The sequence below is a fragment of the Mastigoproctus giganteus genome, chromosome 10 (genome assembly GCF_048544385.1).
Source record: "Mastigoproctus giganteus isolate SK-2022 chromosome 10, ASM4854438v1, whole genome shotgun sequence".
Taxonomy (NCBI): Eukaryota; Metazoa; Arthropoda; class Arachnida; order Uropygi; family Thelyphonidae; genus Mastigoproctus; species Mastigoproctus giganteus.
The window spans coordinates 191,888,676-191,908,319 of NC_143584.1; the positions used below are offsets into that span (position 1 = coordinate 191,888,676).

Genomic DNA, 19,644 nt, shown 5'->3' on the forward strand with positions numbered 1-19,644 from the left:
CTATTGCGGTTGCACTCCCTCCACTCCGATAATTATATTCCTTATTCAAGGAAAGAAATAACTGCAGTTCAATTCTTTCTTTCACTCAACACAATACAACATCCCGCTGCGCGAACATATTCACCACTACTGTATACTGATCGATTTTGCCGAGTACAGTACCTTCACATTCACATGGCAGGATTGTCATAGTTTGGCGCGGGAACGCCTGTACACACATTAATGAATTTATTTAAATAACGGTTATCACTGGTCGCCAATTTTTTTTTTTTTTTTAAGCTCCCTGTTAAAATTTAGACTGATTCTTGTAGATTTGACGTTGCGGACTTCAAATATTGCAACCATATTGCTGTAACACCCATCAATTTTAAGGGAGAAGGGATTAAAATCAAAGTTTCTAGTAAAAAAAGATATCATATATTTAAATAAAATGTTACATACAGTACTAAATATTGAATAATGGGTCTGTTAACCTTATTCTATTTACGAAAATGTTTATCTGATTACAAAACTTATTTTGCCGTTTTTTGCCTTTTATAATCGTCTATTGGTGTCTCCCGTACGAAATTCCAACAGTAGTCTGCCAACGTATTTGGACTCTATTTTCCCTGGTATCTTTTTATCCATTTGAGAAATATCTTGGTGAAACCTTTCACCGTGATCATCAGAGACGGCTCCCAAGTTTTCAGGAAAAAAGTCTAAATGGGAATGTAGGAAATGAAGCTTTAACGGCAGGTAGTGATTTTCGGTTATTAACCTACGATATTTGAAAACTTGAGGGTGATGAGAACTTTTTAAGCGCATTTCTGAGTATTTGAACATATCTACTACAAGAATCTGACGAAATTATTTCAGGGAGGAAATTGATGTCGACCAGTGTTCGTGCTGTATGAAAATTCTTGATTTTCTTACATTAACCTACACATAACTGAGTTTTCACACTATCAAAATGCTTCCGAATATTTTCTGTTTTTTCAATTAATATCAAGGATCACGTTATCAGTTGTATTTAATCATTGATTGTGCCTTTAGTATCTAAGGGACTATATATCAGTATTCTGTAAGGTGAAAGTCCGGTTATATGTTTTTATTTCTAAAACAGCCTTATAACTTAAAAGAAGTAAGAAGTAGCGCACTTTATCTGTTCAGAACTGCATTATTGAATATAGCGTAAATTTTATTGTACAGATGTTAAGCTTTCATGAAATGTGAGTGAATGTGGGAGGTAAAGGTAAAGTGCAGCCATTATCAACCCACTGCAGGATGGAAGCCTCCTCAACAATTCATGCTGAGGGAAAAGGAACTGAGTATTATAGTAAGTGTTAAAATATAGTGAAGAATGCTCCTAATATGGTCAGCCTTGACTAATATTAATAAATAAGAAAATGAAGAATTCGACACCTGCAGGGGAGAAAACAATAATTGAAAACAAATATTATAACCAATTGGAAACAGACGCTGACCTTAAAATGGCCATGTTATTTCCAAGTAAGGAAGCCCAGTGCCAGTTGTAACATTTCTGAATTTAATTATATAATGAAGCTATTTATAATGAAACGAAAAAATAAATTTATGTACAAGAAAGGATGTGAAAGGTGTTGTTAAAGATATATAACTACAGTCACAAATTTTGTCCTCCAATTTTTTGTAATTGGAGGACAAACACGTTTTCACTTTCACACTTTTTATCTTACATTTGTATTTTGTAAACATTTTCAAAAAAATACATTTACAATTGTCTTCACGCGTCGGTCAGTTTGTAACACCTACGAGGGTCTATTGTAATAGCAAAATCATGTTAGCACTATTTTACTTTTATATCACTACAGGATTCCACTGCTCCTGATCCGGTGCTCTTATCACTAAAAGATTCTCCTGATCCAGTGCTCTTATCACTACAAGATTCTCCTGATCCAGTGCTCTTATCACTACAAGATTCTCCTGATCCAGTGCTCTTTCTATCTCCTTTCTTTTTTTGAAGACTGCTCTTTCTCTCTCTTGTTTATGTTCTAATAATTTTGATCAACTGTTGCCTTCATGGTAGTAGTTATCCTTCCACTTTTAAACATGTTCACAATATTAAAGTTTTTTACAAATAAAAAAGATAGTAAAAGACAGAACTGATCCATCCCATTAGTTATCGTCCCATAATTATTATATTTAACCGTATCGTCGAAACCTAAGCACTGTTTTCTTCCTAATAATTAACTCTCCAACCATTCCATATTTATAAACTTTGTCATTTTTGATGAGTAAACAGATGATTCCACTGTTGTTCGTTATACCTCTTGCATGCGATTATTTTCATTCTGATATTCTCCGCCTTAAACTTTCACCTTTTGATATATTTATAATTCTCCATACTGAATTTTCTTGAAAAGCCGCTTAGTGATTGTAATTTTTTAGTTTTTATTGAAGGTGAGGCTTTAATTCCTTTCTCCATCTTGTGTTCCACAAGGTGTAGACCATCTCTTTATACTTTATTGTACGAGCTCTCATCCATGTCCCACTCGTTGTATCGAGTGGCATATGTTCGCGGATGATCTGAAACGTTACAAAATTATTAAGTTATAGTTACTGCAACAGAATGTTCCAGTAAAATAACAGTGCATATTTTTTTAAACATCTGCAGTCACTGAAGGAACACCCACATAAATGAACGCATGGACTTGACTGATTCATCTCATAGTTATATCTATTCCTTTTGTGTAACTTTGATTTTACTGACATATGGGTTAGTGCAATTTGCATCATTTTTGTGCATGTAGGTGTGGGGTGGTCATCAATCCAGGTATGTGAATTGCCATCATTTTGGTTGTGTCTTATATTGCGAATCTGGTGAGTATGGGCTTGGCACACCCAGGGTCCTGAGCTGGATATCATCATTCTTCTCTTTCTTGGTGATTTCCTTCTACTTTTCTCTTTTTCTCAGGGTGATTTGGGAATTTTTTTTTTTGGGCTGGTGCAGCATAAGCCTCAAGGTTTCTTGCACCATATAGCTAATACTACTACTATTATTTATCGAATCGATTTCTCTCTCTCTTAGTTTGACAAGAACATGTTTCTTGCTTCGAAGTTTTTTTTCAAATTTTTCTCAAACAAAATCTGTAAACGCATCGGTTTATACAAATTGTAATGCGTCATAAACGTCCTCATTTGCAATGTTACAACTTTCCTCACGACTTTATTACTGACATAATAGTTCATGGTAAAACCGCAACTGAAGCACAACATAGAACCAATGTAAATTGCCAAATATTAAAAAAAGAAGCTAAACATTTAAAAAAAAAATCTGTTTATAATTCGGGATAGCCATATATAGCCAAAGAGGTTTTCAAGATAGAAAAACATAAGAATATTACTGTATTTAGTTGTCATTTGGACATGAACCACTGTCAACTCAACTGTAGGTACTACTGTATTCCCGCGTTGGCCACCCGACATGCAGTGGTAACACAATCAATTTTTATTTGCAGACAGCAATAATCGAAATATATACAAGGTAATAAAATTTTATTTATTGTTGAGAAAAACACTTCATAAGTACAATTCTCAACAGAAACACTTATTTGCAATGCACAACTGAAACTACTGTATTTGTAATCCGCAACTGATGAACAGTGGCGGCTGGTATAAAAAGTGATGTTAGAACTTGCCTTTTGATTCTTGAAACCTTCTAGTTTCAAAAGTCTTTACTTATAATTGTTATTATAGGTAATGTTTTTAAATATAATTATATTCATAATTCTGCACCTGTCTCGTCTATACGAAGGTACAGCAAAACGTAACTTGCCTAATAAAGCTGAGCTGGATGGCATCCTAACAAAGCTGTATCTTTATGATGTTCCAAGCACGATGGTACATTGCTCAGCCATCTCTTGGCCACTCACAATTAAGGTATGAAATTTTATATGTTACAATTGCTCCCCTGCTGTACCTTAGTTAATGAAAAAAATAAACAAATAAAGAGCCAAGCCTTGTTCTAGTATAGTTATTCTATATGTAAAAGTAAAATTTTGTTTTGTGTGTTTATTTCTATGTGCAGTTTTATATTTTATATTTTTAGATATACAAAAATGTAAATCTTTGCTTATTTCAAAGCTATTATATGTTAGAGAGGTGTCTGAGTGTGTTTTACTGTGTACAGTGATGTTAGGCGAAATTTGTAATGTAGGTGTTTTGTAGTGTTATGTATGTTGATAACGAATAAATAAATATATAAATGCACTGCTATTGACCTAACGATTTCAAAATAAGCATTTTATATATGCTGTTAAACGTAGATAATACTGCCAGTGCTTTTTTCTTTCTCCCAAGAAAAAAAAAAAAGAAAAAAAGTGAGTTGTCAGCGTATTGTGTGTGTAGTCTGGTTGTTTGCCTGTTTTTCTGGATGAATAACAATAAATGTAGTTTCCAGGGAAGGGAAGGGAATCGCGCAACTCCCCCCCCCCCTGCCCTAGAAAAATATAAAATATAATCTTTAACTATTTCAATAATCAACTAGACCAACTGACTCGCCAACGGTGTGAAAGCATATAAAAATCCCTCTCGTCCTGATGGAATTAGAACTTGGAATATTTCCACACGGTGAGGATGGAGAGTGATCATACTGTTGTGCTACTTGCGAGGGCATCCAATATCTAATCACTGTATTTCGGATACAATGATTTTGTGCTCCGACATATAAATAAATAAAATAAATGTTCTATTTATATTTCGGGACTACCACACGGTCAGAGGTGTTCACAAGATACAGAGAATGCAAAAAAAACATCACCATATTTAGCAGCCATGGGCTTGAACCCCGGTTACTCAAAGCACGTATATTTATGCACTTGACTACTCGGCTATAGCAGCCTACGATCACCCTCATTAAATATTTTGCTGTTGATATCTTTGTATTATTCAAACTGAACTGCCAATTTTTGAAATAGGCAGATATCTGAAAAATATAAAAGAAATGTACTAATAGGCAAAATTAGTATTATTTCTAATTACAGCATGCCTTTTAAAGTTATTAACTTGGTTTCATTTATGGTGAGCAAAAAATAAAATTTTGCCATTCGATTTTTAAATTTGTTTTCTTATTTTGCGAGTGAGAAAGTCGTAGCAAATTTGCGAGAGAGAAAGTCGTAGCAGACCTCTGTGTGAAGGTGTTCTGTGGAGTGCTGCTACCAGTTTGGACAGGTTAGCGTTATTGACTCCAAGAGAATAAAGAGAAAAGAAGAGTGAGACGACGACCGTAGAAATGTTTCGTCTTGCTGTTGCACGACTGCTGTTCAAAGGAATCCAGTAATAAGCATCTTTTCCCGGGTGTCAGCCTCCTACTCTGACTGTAGAAGCGGGACCGGTTTAGTCTCATGTGTCGAGGAGACCGCAGCGCTCACGAGCATTTCACCGACCACCTCGCAGCTCATACGAAATATTTACCTTTTTTTTTTTTTTTTTTTATCCCCTTCCCCACCATTTTTACTGGCTATATACGAAACTTGTTACATTGTCCTGTTATAACTGATTCTTTCGCAATATAAATTCTTTCCTTTACATTTTTATGCTTATATTCGCTACAGCGCACGAATATAGCCATACAGGCACATAATCAGATGACAGTATTGCCTTGAAATTATAATGTTCGGAAGATATTTAAAGTATATGTAAATAGGCATAATCTTTAGCGAACATTGATTTAAAATATTGTTCTAGTATTAACAAAGAAAATGTAAAATTAAAATGATTTATTAAAAAAATTAAATGAAGTTATTGTTATTTTCGGCCATTTTGATAATTTCTAGCTATTATACATTGTTTAGTGTTCTCCAAAAATCAGAATAAGTGAAAGGAGCATTTGTTTGTATATTTAATTAATATGTGTATATATATATATATATATATATATATACACTTAATCTTTTATGAAATAATAATGGAAAGGTAGGAAATGTATCCCAGACCAGATTAAAGGTTAATGCCATCAAATTATTGCTTAAACAATACATCTGCTCTTTTGGCCTATAGGTCACTTCGAATACTTGTATCTTGAATCTTGTATACTTCTATTTGAGTATTTCTATTGTACTTAATACATATAAAAATATATGTTTATACTCCGACACGACAACCAAGTCAGTAGAGTTTACAATAAATCGTCAATACAAATATTTATCGTATTTAGTAGTCACGGGCTTTGAAGCCCGGTCCACTCAAGGAACGCGTGCTAGGCACTCTCGCTCCTGACCACTTGGCTACGTCAAGCCTGATAATTTAGAATAAATGTATACAAAGTGAGCCATTAAGCCAAAAGAACCGATAAAGACTAAGATAACCTGAGTTGGTTTAATGCGTTATATCCTTATAAATAAACAAATTATTAATAATAAAATAACTAGGGGGCTTCGCCCCCTGCTCGCTTTGCTCGCCAACCCCCCGCGCACGCTTTTCTTTGTAAAATGTAGAGTTATGACAGAGTAAGTCAAATCTTTTCTGTCGACACACCTGTCGAAATGCACTGATCGATATCTAATCAGGAAATGACCTATGTGTGCATTTGTAGTGACGTAATTCTCCGCCCACTTGTATCACGTAACCCGCATTCTTCTTCTCCTATTGGCTTCCCCAACCCCTACCACGCGGAATTCTCAAGGTGTAAAGATATCACTACGTAATTATTTACTTGCGTTTACATAGGTCATTTAGGAAAAGGCCTTTTGCTTCAGGTTCCATAATGCATGAGGAATATTGTTGCATCCGAAAAAGTACGACTAAAATACAGTAGGACCTCGACTTACGATGACAACGACATTCAATATTCTCAGGAACCGATATACCATCCATACGATCTTTTATTTTAAGGACTGATGATATTTACAGGTACCAATGGCTTTCCAATATAGCTGGAACGATACTTGGGTGGAAATTTTCAGACGCGTGGCGCACAGAACATCACTCGTATGATTGTTCTCAAACCAATTAGTCTTTGTTATTGTTCAACAACGTTATCGTTCAACGTGTGGCGCGCGGAACATCACTCGTACGATTATTTCTATGACGATCTGAAACTTCAAGCTCCATCAACCAGTGGCAGCATTGTGCTCTTTGAAGACTTTAAAGGTAGCAGCGGCTGGTTTGAGCGCTTCAAAAAAAAAAAAAAAGGGCGAATATCAAAAGTGTTGGAAGGCATGGGGAGGTATCTAAGGCTGATAATAAAGCAGCTGAGATCTTTAAAATTGAATTCCAAGAGTTAGTTGATTAGGAGGGCTATCTTCCCCAGCAGGTTTTTAACATTTATGAAATCGGCCTCTTCTGGATGCGAATGCCCAGGAACACGTACATCACTAAGGATGAGGCTAGTTTACCTGGGCATAAGCCTATGAAAGATAGGCTCACTCTTCTGTTGGGTGCCAATGCCTCTTGAGATTTTAAGATGAAGTCTTTGCTTGTGTATCACTCTAATACTCCCATAGTATTTAAACAACAAAAGGTCGACAAATGCATGCTGGGAGTGTTTTGGCGCAGTAAAAAGAAGGCCTGGATTACAGGATATGTCTTCAGTTAATTGGAGCTTGAAGTTTTCTGTCCTTCAGTGAAGAGTTATCTTGAAAAAGATAAGCTTCCTGTGAAGGCATTGCTCCTGCTGGATAATGTGCCTGGACACGATCCCAACCCTGTTCAATCTCTTCAGGTACAATTTGACTTTGTTTAAGTCAAATTTTTGCCACCCACCACCACCCAGAAGAGGTGGCTCTTCTTCAACCAAACCAGCAAGTGATTGCAAACTTCAAGAAAATCTACGCCACAAAATGTTCGCAAGTTACTTTGCAGCGGCCTCTGGTGAAAATGCTCTCACCTTCAAAGATTTTTGGAGGTCGAAGTTCATCATGCTGGACTGTGGGAGGCTAATTGTAAGTTCTTGGAATGATGTTTCCACCAGGTTCTTAAATTCAGCCTGGAAAAATATATGGCCTTCAATTATTTACCAAGTTGACGGATATTAAGATAACGGTGACAAATGATATTGTCACTCTTGATAAATCAATGAGTCTGGAGGTTGGCAAAGAGGATGTGGAGGACCTTATTGACGCTCATGGGTGTGAGCTAACAATAGAGGAGCTACAAGAGTTGGAGAAAATTACAGAGAGTGACATTGGACTTCAGAAAGCTACAAAAATGTCGTCAAAATCGGTCCATTTGGACAGTTTCTTTGCCAGTAGCAAGAAAAGACACGTGACGCTTGATACAGTCGCACCACTACATCACCATTGATTTCATCAGCTCTGCATTTCAAGTCTGTTTTTGTTTGTTTTTTTATTTTAAGATGTTTTATGGCTATTTTAAGTAATCTTTATAAAAAAACTAATTTTTAATGTAAAAAATGAAGTATAACATGCAAGAAATACCTATTTTATGTGTTGTTGTGGAACGAATTACAGGAAATCAATGTATTATTGGTTTCACCTTACAATATATTCAACATACAATGGTGGAACGAATTACCATCGGATGTTGGTGCTCCACTGTATTTACAAATATACAAACTATATCGGGTCCCTTTATCACCTGAAATTACAATGCAATATCAAATTATGTGGGGCGTGGTCATGTATTACAGAGTAAAGCACGTGCACAATGTGATTATTTACCTGTGCATTTGTAGTGACGTAATTGCACCGCCCTCTCATCCCGTTAGCTCGAATAAATATCAGTAGGAGGAAAACTTTTTTAATGTATAAAGAAATAATAAAATAAAAAGTAAAATAATGATGGGGCTAATTTTGATAATAGGATACATTGAATCAATATACCAAATCAATAATTAGCAAGCCACCTGTTTCTGTTTATTATCTGCTAGTTTAGCTATGTGCAAATTATTAGAATTATCTGCAATCTAAATTCAAATTTAACAGCAAAGTGGCAAAATAACAGCTAGCCCGACAGATATCAGTGAAACAAATAATACAGAAAGTGAGAGCCAACAATAAATTTCATGTCTGGTGTGAAGTATTTGAGTGTGATGTGTGAAGTCTTATCATACATCTGCTCTTTTGGCCTATAAGCTCACTTTGGATACGTCATTGGTTCAGTAAGTAGTGCAATTCCTAGCGTGATGGGTAAAAGGAACGATTTATCGGGCTTTGATAAAGGACAGAATGTGGGAGCTCGACGAGCTGGTGTTTCGATTTCCCGAACGGCTGAACTGGTGGGGTGTTCGAGAGCCGCCATTGTTAAAGTGTACCAGGATTGGCATCAAAATGGTCAAACAACGACCCGACGGCAAAATTGCAAAGGTCAGCGAAAGGTTGATGTTAGAGGTGAGCGCTGGGTCCGGCGACTCGTACAGGGGAAAGGGCGCAGTACCGTTGAAGAGTTGACTACCCAATACAACATGGGCGAATCCGGAACAATATCTGGCATCTTCTCCTGACCAAGGTTCATCGGCGTAAAAGACTCGTCTGGTGCAAAGCGCATGCAAATTGGACGTTAGAAGACTGGAAGAAGGCGTGCTGGTCGGATGAGTCATGGTATTTACTCCACACCGTGGATGGTCATGGATTTGGCGTCAACAACATGCATGGTATCAAAAGTTCAGCCCGGTGGAGGCGGTTGTATGGTGTGGGGCCTGTTTCACTGGCAGGAACTTGGACCCGTGGTGCTTGTAGAACAATGCATCACTGGTCTCCGCTATGTTACACTTTTTCCCAAATGGCGATAGTGTCTTCCAAGATGACAATGCGCCGAGCCATTGGGCACTTGATGTGTAGGAATGGTTTGGGGAACTCAGTTCTGACTTCCATCATATCGATTGGCCTCCGAGCTTCACCAATCACCTCCATACCTGCATTGCTGACCGCTTGGTTGGCCATACCTCCCGAACGCTTCCGACATCTGTTGAACCAATGCCACGTCGGATAGCTGCTGTACTGAGGCAAAAGGAGGACATACGAAGTATTAGGTAGGTGGTCATAATTCAGTGATCATTCAGTGTATTTACTGCTGTAAATGTCCATTGTTCATCCGATAATGCATTGCTTTTCTTGTCTGAATAACTCAATGCATAATGGGAATATTACATATAATTACAGATCCGTTAATGTCAATGGAGCGTCTTGTTACCCATTTAAAATAAAATAAATTTTCCACTTATATAAGGATCGTTCAGATGAAAAATATTTTTAGAATAAATAGTTCAGAAATACAGTTAAAAGAAAGCTCTAGCGATGGTGAAACATTAAACACGAACAGAATGCACGCATCTGAGCAGCCTGCACCTGAGACATAGCCGCACTGCAGTTAATTTTATTCGCACTCATAAGACACCCATATTCACAGATAAAGCGGCGCATCGGAGCTACGCATTGCGTGTTGTAACCTTCGCCTTATAACGCAGGGAAAGCCCTCTTCATTGAGATCCAAACTTGACTGGTCCAGATGATGGCAGGTATTACTTCCACTCTAAAAGTTATGGCCCGCATTTACCAAGGACAAGAAACGATTATTAGTGATGTGTCTCTTTTCACCTACCTTTTATAAGAGCCACGAAGACTCCCTAAACAAATCAGGTCTACCTAATCACCGGCAGGACATACGCTACCCCTTTCGTAGTGGTCATTAATCACAAAGGCCAGTGGTTGTGTCATAAACAAGTCACGAATGAATTCCCGCTCATAACCTATCAAGCCCCAACTGTATTGTGCGCGCGTAAAGGGGAAACTAGTCGCCGAGGATGGAGGTTATGACTGGGCTGAGGATTTTAAAAGGTTTTCGTGTATTTATAAACACAGCAGACGTGGGTGGTTGTTATCAAGTCCGTCTTTTTGTTGTTCCTTAAACTTTCCGTGGTTTACTCATGGCCGTATAGTAAGATGAGGTAGAATAGAATTGATTTAAGATACGGGACTATGAGATATTGGGGAAAAGATTCGAAAAAGAATTTAGATAGGAGTTTTTTTTTTTTTTGTTGTTTTCATTCTACCATCTTCCTTTCTTATTCTGCGCGAAGAGATAAGAATAGAAAGCATGTTTAAGATGGCTGATTATCCCTTTAAAAAAGTTCCTCAAAAGATTACTTTTGACAAACTTTTTACATAATCTAGAACACAACGGACTTTCAAAAACATTTATTACCATCACTTATTACAATCATTTATTTACAACCAATCATTTATTACTATCACTGAAGACCAAGCGCTGAGTACTCGCCGCTCGATCTTCATTAAGTGGAAAGTCTCTCCACGGTCTTAACCGAACGCGAGTAAAGCGTACGAATTTTCATTTGATTTCAATTTCTGCATTTAAATTCTCCCTTTAGAAAAATTTAAAAAACGGATATTTGAGGCTTTATGCTAACTGCATAGACACAACATATTATGCGTTGACGTGTGACTTGACAATTCAGTTACGCATGTTTGAAGAGCGGTCCGGGTTCAAACCGGGGGTAGAAATGAAAAATTTTACAAACCGGAACACTCATTAAGAAAATATTTTATTTTTAATAATTAAATATTTACATGCGTTTCTGATGCATATGACGAACCGGAACTGCGTTCCACTCAGTTCCTAGCCCTAGTTCAAACCTTTCGGAGACTTGGGGAAATTCTTAAACTCTCTTCAGTATGAGGTGTTAGCAGATCTCAGTTGAGACGAGTAGAGTTCTTTCCTCCGTGAGTTATTGTGGGTTTTTGATTCCTAGAACACACGTACATTCCATTTTAGTCTCCATTAAGCCTCCATTACCTTGGCCGAAGCCTATCCATGGTTTGGTCTTAATGGGTTTATAATTCGGAGTATTAAAAATTCAATTTAATTAATAAGTAAAATTTTAACGCAAAATATTAACACGAAATTTTAAACTGGCCTCTTAGCCTCCTGTGAGAAAGATACTGATCTTGAGATCTTCCATCTATCTTAATCACTGGAGTTACCGCCCCTAGCCACGTGGAGGCGGGCCCTACTATCTTTCGATATTACTTCTTCTCTTAAAGACTTTAGCTATAAAATTGTTAAAGTCCACAAAAAGCCTTTTGTCCTCAAAGAAAATCCATAATACCTCCTTATCAAGGATACCTGCAGATATTTCTAACTCATGTCTATAATCTACATAATTTATACAATCAAACATTATATGGTCTGAAGTTTCTGATTCACCACAGCTACATAAGTCATTTTCTCGCAGCCCCAATTGGTGCAATCTTCTAGCAAGTCCGTGTCCCGTTATCAGAAATGTTGCATGAAGACCGAATTGTAACCATGGTTTCTTCTTAAGAAGTTGATTATATTAACTTTAGGTAGAAATCGATATGTCTGTCTACCTTTTTCTACAGTGTCCAAATTTTCTTGCCATTGTTTCATAATTTCTTCTAAAATTCTAATTTTCTCTGTTTTAATATCAGAGTAACTATAACTTTTATTTTCATCAGGACATGATTCTATTCCCATATATTTTCTTCTTATATTACGTTTTGTAAAATACAACATTCCAGAACAGGACTGCATAATATGCCGGAACTGTACCAGAGAGCACCTGCAAGGCCTCTGAGGAGACGGTTCGACTTGCTCTTGTTATATCCAATAGGGCAAATCTTTGCGCTTGTACTATATATTTTTGGATAATTACATTAGACACTCTATGCACCCAAGCTCCAGAGGAATAAGTGATGATTGGTACGAATAAACATTCATATAGTAGATTTAAGTCACGGCCCTTTATTCCCCAATCCACCCTTACTATCCTCCGGAGCTTAGCATAGAGTGTTCTTATCTTTTCTTTTAAATATTTAACGTGCTCTGTAAAGAAGAGCCTTTCCTCTATTTTTAATCCCAAATACTTTGTACTTTTAACATATCGGACCGCATCACCCAGAAGCCTGACAGTGGGGGCACGATTCGCACTTAATCTCAGAACGCACGTACAGACATAATACAACATAATAAAATATAAGCATAGGAACTGACATAATGCATGAGCTGGTGCACTATGGCCAAAGTAGCCAACGCGCCAAAAGAATTTCTAGACAACCCACGAACAACAACAACGTTAACCCCAACAAGCATACGACTTCATTAATATTTAAAGGGCAAATAACTTATGTCAGTTACTTACAAGAGCATCCTTTTCTCAAAAATTAACAATATACAATCATTGACAAATCAAGACTCGGATCATGAACTTTTCGAAAATACCTGGCTAGAAGATTCGTCCCAGACTTCTGCTTTCTCCAAAGGTTTTCCTCCTCAAATATACAGAAACTAAATCTCTGCTCATAATAATGAGCAGGATTTAATGTCTGCTTGTAATAATGGACACTCAGGGTTGATTTTTTTAAATCAATTCTGAGTGCCCAACTGAGCATAAAAATGTATTTTTGAAATTTTTATTTTGAAAGCTCGGAGTGGGAGAGCGAAGTTATATATTCAGAAAATATAAAGCGTACTTGGTCAAAATAAAATTAATAAATGGGTTTTAATTTAACATACTTCAGAAGGCTGATATGAAATTTCTTATATCTTTTAATACTCTGTAACTTGTCCTTTTTGCAGATTGATTGGTTTAGACACGTGGTAGCTAAGTCTAAGATTTTGGACCACTGCATCATTTTATGTTGCTGAGATTTGTGTGTGAGTGATTGCTTTAAATTAGTGATTCTCAAACCTTTACGTCCTGTGACCTACCTCTGAGGCTCTCTTTCTTTACCTTTTGCAACCTCCTCCTTCCACCACCGACGTTAAGAAACTTAATTTTTAGCATGATTTTATCATATGGCAATCATTGCAATATTCCGAGAAAAGGATATCAGCTATTATTGTCTGTTCATGATTTACAAACTACCCACAAACATTAGCTGATATTTGTAAAATAAGATTCGAAAAATGAATTACATTTATAATTGGCAGTTATGTATGTTTTATGAACTTTTGTCTTATATCCATGTGATGGCTGCCAATGGACACGTTCCAGTTGTTCATGGCTTTTTCAGACTCATGTGCGAGGACTTCAAAGATAAGTATGATTACAAACATATAAGCGAACTCTTTTTTCACATGATGATATTGCTGGAGGACGTTCCGACAGCTATTTAGTAGTTTAACATCGGAATTTTAAAATATTTGTTAATATGTTGTACTGACCTAACGGACCTCTGTATCTCAGAACGATTTGCCGTTTTTTTCTGACACACTGAAATTGTTAAAATTAGTTGATCTAGCATAAATGGAAAGATACTTTGCCTTATCGAAAGTAATGGGACACAGCATGTATTTAATTAATACCGGGTTAGGCTACTATTTTGACTTTAGTATTATTATTAAAATGGCATGATGATCTGCCAAAAAAAAAAAAAAAAAAAAACCCTTCTCTCATATTATTCTCATAATCAAATGTTGTGTAAAGTTCCCATGAATTTCTGGTAAAAATCCTGTGGTACGGCTTTCCATTCTTCCTTCAAAGCTGCAATATAGATATCCTTCCAGCAATATAGATATCCTAGTTGTGGGTGCCAGAATTTGTCATTCTAATGCATTCCACAGAAACTCTATTGAATTGGGATGGGAGCTGTGTCATAGCTGCGCATTATTTCGAAGCTATTGTCTGCAGACCATGAATCCACAAGTAATGTTGTTTGACGTAGATCGTTATCATGTTCTTGTTTATACTCCGGCACGACACCAGGTCAGAAGAATTTGTAATAAATCATGAATACAATCGTTAATCATATTTAGGAGTCAGACTTGAACCACAGTTCACTTCAGGAGCGTGTTCCCAATTCCATAAAATTTTCGCAGCGTAGGATACATAATATTATCATATGGAAGAAATTTCATATTATGAATATGTTGCCTTTCCATATGAATGTAGAGTCCTATATAAAGATAGGACACTGCGTTCATAACTGCATGCATTGTGATTAGCAGATTAGGACCACACTGCACGAAACACCCTCACACGATAACATGCCGTCTGCTCTCTCTTTCTCTGTTCCCTCTCCCCCATCAACCGAAGCCCGCATCTACTGGATTTTTCATTATCAGAAATCCATAATCGATTATTTCGATTATTGGCCTTCTTAACCGATTATCATATCTCCAAAGCAAGAGAGATTACGTTACCAGTTTTCGCAGGAGTCGTCAGTTAGGATTTTGGGTCTGTCCGGTCGTTTCTTCACCATAGGATCACTTTCAGTTTTCTACTTTCGCAGAAAACTGCCATCAGTTGGCTTCGAGATGTTAAATTGCTGCGCAGGTGCATGCACTAATATTTATCCAATATGACATCTATCACACCTCTCTAAAAGCCTTTAAATATTCCTTGCAACTCATTCTTTTGCAGAAAAGTTTGAAACACTTGCTGGCGTGGAGTATCTTAAATACTATTTGCAGCATGTTTCGCGTTACACTGACGAGTTTATATATCTGTAACATTCATTTTCGTTTTTTGGTGTTATTTTTTGTGTCAAAGCAACCAAGACCATGAGGAATCAGTGTTGGTTTTGCGTAAAAAGTTAAGAAAGAGAAAGAGAAAGAACTATCTTCATTGAACCCACTACAGCAATAGAAAGGATAAATACAAACACTTATTGTAATGCTCTTAGCAGCAAGAATGCCAGGGGTTACTTACCTTCATTTGCCAGACATGCCCATCCGTACAAACCGCATGACAGTCTACTACTGGATGTTCATTGTATTGCAGTCTGACTGAGTACTCCAATACATATCAATTAGATTTTTCTTGTCAGAAATTTAAACTACTGCATATTCAGTATTTTTTTTTTTTTTATCCCCAAGGAAGGAACGTCAAATATACAAAGTATACCTTGACAGAGGAAAACACATGATTGTTTCTCTTCCATTACTTGTTGGTACTGTCGTCCCTGTGACATCTGCCCTTGTAACTTAACCAAACGTTTATTATAAAAACATTTTAACCGAATATTTCGTTGTTATATATTTATTGGCATGTCAAGCAGTTAAAAATACAACAAAAGACATCGCTACTAAATTTAACAGTATACGTTTCCTCTGAATGTAAAATGTTACTAGGGTATATTAGAATGGCTGGTTGTTATGGCAAGCACATTGCTTTTATAGATTGCCCTATTTAAAGTATCTGGAAATTATCACAAGTTGCATTTAGTAGTGTGTATTTTTACCATTGGCTCGATACTTCCTTTTTCTCAGCAAACAGGCAAACAAAAAGAGAATAATCATGCTATTACAGACAATATATTAACTCCTCATAGCCTAAGTTGCTTTGGCACTTAATCGATAATTGCCAAAACAGAGGCATTCCCTTCATGGAATGGCAACGTAAATGCTGAATAAGACGTCCATATTTCTACCGAATATGCCAATAAACGGCGATTTCTGGATGGTTGGGTGTTTGTTGCTGATAGCTTTTTCCGGTACCTTAGGGCTGCCCAGTATACTTCAGATCTAGCCTCTGGATTAGCTTAGCAACGGTGAAACCGTAATGTCTGTCTCTCAAAATTTGTGCTTAATTGTGCCTGCCACATAGCAGGATGCATTCCTGTTGAAGAGTACTTGTGGATCAATAATAAACAAAAATTCAAAAGCATCTCTAAAACAGTTTCCATTACAAGATCTCTGTGTCTTATGTAGAGCTGCTCCTAAATATTAGTTCAACTCTGCTATGGTTCTCCGTGATGATATACAAAACTCTATACAGTGGCCACAAATGGGTTTAGTGCTATGTTTGTTCAAAAAGATCTCTGTTGAGCAGAGTTTGATGTTGTGGCGCGATGAAAATAGCTTCACGAGATACCTATTGGAGACCTCTGTCAAATCAAGAAGATCTCTGTAGAAATTAGTACTGAAAAACATCTAAAGAATTCCCTAAAAAGGGCCTGCTGCACTAAATGTTCCCCACGCCATCCACCAATGCCATCAGGTTCAGACACTTTAAGAGCTCTATCAGTCCCGTCGCATTATGCCCTTCGTGTCGAAATGAGAAATCTATCCCAATATTTATGATTCGCTGATTTTTTTTGTAATGTTTCTAATTGGTGTTCTGATTGTGATGTTTATTTTATATTAAGAAATTATTGATTGTAATCTTTATATTTTTCATTCACTACAGAAAACAAATTAATTAAAATAATTTATTTTTCGTGTTTATTCCATACTTGTATGAACCTTTTAATGTTCTAATTATAGTCTGATCTCTAGCTGATATCTCTTACCGCTGCCTTTCAGACGCTTATTTTTTTGGATATGGAGAAGAAATAAATTGGTTGTAGCGAAAAACCATGTAATGTAATGATGTGATTTAATTGCCAGATAAGCAGTAATATTTATGCACAATATACGAGTACATCATAAAATTTCAACACTGTAGAAAAAGCAAACGAAGGCAAACATGATACCCCTAATAATCACCAGAAAAGAACAAGGTTGCTCACTTGGGGAAAATGGAAAACACTGATTGGGATTACTCTTAAACAGATCTCAATGCGTAAATTGTCACAACTGTCGCCACCTGCAACTCAAATACCACGACACTGCCCAGTGGGTAGGTTGGCAACCTTTTTCAATGATAATTGCAGCGCTGATAGATTTACAGCGTTTGTGTAGGGGTCAGAAGGCGGGGGACAGAACAGTCATTCATTATCCGTTGACATTTGGAGGGTTCAACCACACTGACCTTTCTTAGTGCGGTGGTCTTAAAGATTCAGTCCTAACCGCTAGTTAAACCCAACGTTGGTGTTCTGATTTATTAACAAAATGAGGAGGTTGGCAACTGTAAAAACTGACACTAATCTGGTTGAACGCACATTTTCTTGGTATGGAAAGTAGACAAAGATGAAAATTATTTGAACAAACAGATGGAGTAGTTTTCCTAGGGGAGCTAAAATATACAGTCGTTTAATATTGTTATATTTGTTGTCCCTTTTGAATTGTATGGAACAGAATATTCCGGAATATTATAATATAAAAGAGAAGCATTACAAGAAAGTACTTAATCTCAACAATGAGTATAAGAACAAATTAAGCATAGCTGAGTCACATGATACGCATTCAGCATTTTACGAACCTGGAATATAATAAGATTCTTGATCAAAATAGTCTTCGATTTTTATTTTCTATTTTTCTGATGACTAGATTTTACTATTCCGTAATTGAGAGATTAACCAGTGCAACTAACTTATTAACAAAAACAGGTTTGCAGTGTGATCAGAACTTCAAATTATATAAATAGAACACTGAAGTCAATTCATTACTTTTTGATGCACCAGTCAAAGACTGGCCTCTCCGTGTTGGTGTGTAGGACGTTTCACTTGAAGAGGCAATCGTTTTACTGTCTTGTTGGATCAGTCTGCAAATTATTTTTTCACGTACTAAATACGCCGGGATTGACAGTTCTGGCTACTCTGCACTTCATTTCTCATTTCTTAACTATGAATTTCTGTACGCCTTCCTATAATATACAAAACCCATCTATTTCCTCTGATATTGGACAAATGGAATCTTTTCAACAGCGTCCTCACTTTCGTTCTCACCTACTTCCCTGTATTCTGGAGGATACCGAAATTTCATTTAGATATACTGTACTTTTTGTGAGAAAGATCTAAAAGCTTTCCAAGTTACGTCTAAGTCATTCGATTTATATTTTCGGCCACAGTCCCTATTGCTTAGATTTTGCATCAATTAAATATTACCTATATATTTCTAGTAATGCACTCCAAATCAGGTATGAACGATCGCTTTATATTTCAAACTTTGAGGAAATGTTTCCTCATATGTTTTGATTCCCCAAAGTAACAGTCTCTCCTTCGTCTGCCTTCTGTTTTTGCACCTAAGTTCGTTATACACCATTCTCTCTCTCTCTCTCTAAACTATTCTTTTGCGCCTCTATTCTTCACAGCATCGCAAATCTAATAATCGTGCTAACCTTTCAGCTAATTATCACTGGTGTCTTTATTATTACACAACTCCTCTTTTCTCTTTATCCTGTTTTTAATACTTGTCCTTATAGACCTTGCCATCCTTACACTTATTGTAACCTCTGTTTTCCCAATATTTATCTTTACGGTACATTTTCTTTCAAATTATTTGACTCTTTACATTTCTTTCCCTTTTATGCTGTTTCATCTGTTGTATTACCCGCTTAAAAACAATCTATTTGTTAAAACACCGATTGATCGTTTGCAGACAAATGCGGGAAATTTTCGACATCCCTTCACTAAGCAATTGTGGTTCCTTTTCTCAACAAATATTATCATTTATTCTACAAGCATTTCTTTTGTAAAACTTTTGCTATCATATGGAAGTTTTGACTTTTTGAATTCGTTCTTTATTTGTCTTTTAATATAATTTTCCATTACTATTGCAACAAACGGTCGTTTTTCCTAGAACTTCTGTTTTCAAGTGGTGAACTTACCATAAATGACCGCGTATGTGAAAGGCAGAGAGATTGTTCTTTTCTTCTTTCACAATTCGCTAGCCAGCGCGTCTAAACTTGTCTCAAGTGTGGAAGAATACTTTCACCGATGGTTGTTTGCGACGACAGCCTGCGGGAGTCTCGACGGCAGGTGCCGCCCGTAGCCTTGGTTCCGCTACTACTAAATCATGCGCATACCATCGAAATGCGGGGAAGTAAAACGAAAGCCAGAGTTCACTCTATCTGTCGGACTACCCGCT

General features: G+C 36.6%; 1 protein-coding gene across 1 annotated transcript in view; it reads right to left on the reverse strand.

The window, feature by feature from the left end:
- ft (cadherin-related tumor suppressor fat) overlaps positions 1 to 19,644 on the reverse strand; it is a 371,857-nt gene that overhangs the window by 234,626 nt on the left and 117,587 nt on the right. The gene's annotated exons all lie outside the window — the stretch shown is intronic.